Here is a 2,534-nt window from a genome sequence, read left to right as displayed (position 1 = left end):
ACTGAGTAAGGACAGCAGATTTCTTTCCCTGAAATACAATAATTAAGTTTTCTGATAATTTGACTGCTTCATGGTTGCTTTTGCCGATACCAGCGTTTTATTTCCATACACTTGTATCCATGATGTGTTGAAAACTTAATTCATTTGGTCTAAGGGAAGAATATCATCATCTTTCAACAAACTAGTAATATGTTTTTTACATTAATTCATGAATGCCTCTCTGATTCTAATTATGATTTAAAAGCCAGCTGGAGAATGGATGAAGGATTTATAAAAGACAATTAACAATATCAATTTAATCCAGGATTAATGGAAAAACAGCAACATAAACAGTCTATAATAAAGCAAGGTACTAAATGAAACAATTTAACTACAATTAGCTTATTCATCTCCTACAAATACCTCATGTCAGGCAGCTTCCAAAGTATCGTTCCTGAACAGCAAGTTTATTTTATGTTCCACTCTGCATAATTTAATTTTAAATAATGTGGAATTATGAATTAAGACATTTAATAGTGCAGAAATTTCATACAGTGGGAATGTAACTAAAATAATCCACATTTATTCAAGGTGCCCGAGGGAATTTTAAAAATTTTCCACTAGGTCAGAGTTTTACTGATCTCTCCACAGATGACAGAGATTCTTGGCTGAGTTTTAGATATGCATTAAGGTTTTGTAATCCTGCTTCAGGCAGTAGCAGTAAAGTTAAACAATCACTGATTGACTTTTATTAGCTCTGATTTTTCAGCCTGATAGACTTAGACATGCAGCTTGATGGACAGGTTTTTGTCAAACATCCAAGTTAAGGCCTTTGTAGATGGTAAACACGGAAGAAGGTTGGAGTGATCCTGTTTGGAGTTGCTTGTGTGTCTTGATAATATTTGTTGTCTTTGTAATGGCAAACCTGCTAACTTGAAAGCTTATGATGGGGGTCGGCTGGGGGTGTGGGGGAGGGGGGAGAAATGGATATTTTTACAACTATTTTACACTGTGGAAATGTATTTTCAGCCATTTTTTTCAATAGCCGATAGAAATAATTAGGTGCGCAAAATTGCAAATAAAACACTTTGTGAAATTTCCAACCTTCACAAACATTCATGAAACATATTTCACTCCATCCTTTGCAACTTTGTTCTGATTTTGCTTATGCCAGTGTACATGAGGTCTTCTGTGTGATGACAGGAAGTAGTTACCGATGGGCTGGACTAGGAAGCACTTTACCCCTGTGGAATCCCACTGTCTTTGGTTACCATGTTAATGTGTCTAGAAAGTGAAGTCATCATAAATTACTTTCTGTGGGAACCATTCCTGAATATCAACTCTTTACTCTTTAAGACCGTCATCCTGCTAAGCAGTTTAACACACCCCCCGTCACCAGGAGTTTCCAAATGTGGCATTTTTAAAGTCCCTTTCTTGCATTGCTGTTGTGTTTTTTTTATCCCTTTTTCTTTTCTTCACTCGCTTGTCCAATCCGCATTCTCTCTTCCCCCCCAACCTCTCTTTGAATAGACTTCATTCACTACGTTCCGTTTGGTTAGCAAGATTGGTACCGGCAACGCATTGCACTGAAGCATCAACATTTTCTATGAAATGGCTCCTTATCCATGATCTTGATGTCACTGAGTCCCCGAACCTATTGCTGTGCTGTCACTGAGCAATGCCAAATGAAGCACAGTTTACCATTCAAAGAGGGAATGAACATCAGGATGAGAGTTGTCTTCAGAATGCACGTGCATCTCCCGATACCCAGTTCGGGCTAATACTCATGGAGGTTTGAGATCAACTTGCTCCTCTGGTGTCTTGATTGTCATTGATATGTCGGCCAGGAGACCTTCAATATGGTAGCAAAGGCAATCATTTCTGACAAAAGCAGGAGAGGGTTTTTACATCATTCCACAAAGCGACAATTGTACCTGGAGTAATTTAAAAACTAACAGGTTTGTGGTAACATATCGATGGGGTTGGACGTTGGTGCTCAGTGTTGAGGGATTGAGTTAGATGTGGAAGGTCCAATAACAAGGCTGGGGATTTGTTAGAAACTAGTTAATGGTATTCATGCTTCCAATGCTGGTGATTTTGGTGATTTCTTTAATGCTCGCTTCAGCAGGACATATACTAAAATTGGAATGATACAGAGAAGATTAGCATGAACCCTGTGCAAGGATGACATGCAAACTCGTGAAGCACTCCATAGTTTTGGGAGCCAAGATAAATTGTGGGAAGAGCGAGGCCATGTTCTTTGGGAAATGGGCTGACCGATCCCTTCAGGGCTGAAGGCCTGAAGGTGCTGGGGATATGGTTCGGAGGGACCGGGGTATGTGTTAGAAACTGGAAGGAGCGAGTGTCTATGGTGAAAAGGAAACTGGTCATGTGGGAGCGACGCTCCCTCTCCATTGCGGGTAAGAACCTGGTCATCAGGTGTTTGGCCCTCTCGCTGTTGCTGTACATGGCGCAGGTCTGGCCCATACCACACTCCTGCATGTTGGCGATCACCCGAGTCATCTTGCGCTTTATCTGGAGGTCGAAAAAGGATT

General features: G+C 40.5%; 1 non-coding gene across 1 annotated transcript; it reads left to right on the top strand.

Moving 5' to 3' along the window:
• Positions 1-2,093: 2,093 nt before the first annotated feature.
• Positions 2,094-2,198, top strand: LOC121292869. Its single transcript, XR_005946361.1, has one exon. It is a non-coding gene; the product is annotated as a U6 spliceosomal RNA (small nuclear RNA).
• Positions 2,199-2,534: the final 336 nt, after the last annotated feature.

Source organism: Carcharodon carcharias, chromosome 20, assembly GCF_017639515.1.
Source record: "Carcharodon carcharias isolate sCarCar2 chromosome 20, sCarCar2.pri, whole genome shotgun sequence".
Lineage (NCBI taxonomy): Eukaryota > Metazoa > Chordata > Chondrichthyes > Lamniformes > Lamnidae > Carcharodon > Carcharodon carcharias.
Note: the sequence above shows the minus strand (reverse complement) of the source record. Positions and strands in the feature narration are given on the sequence as shown.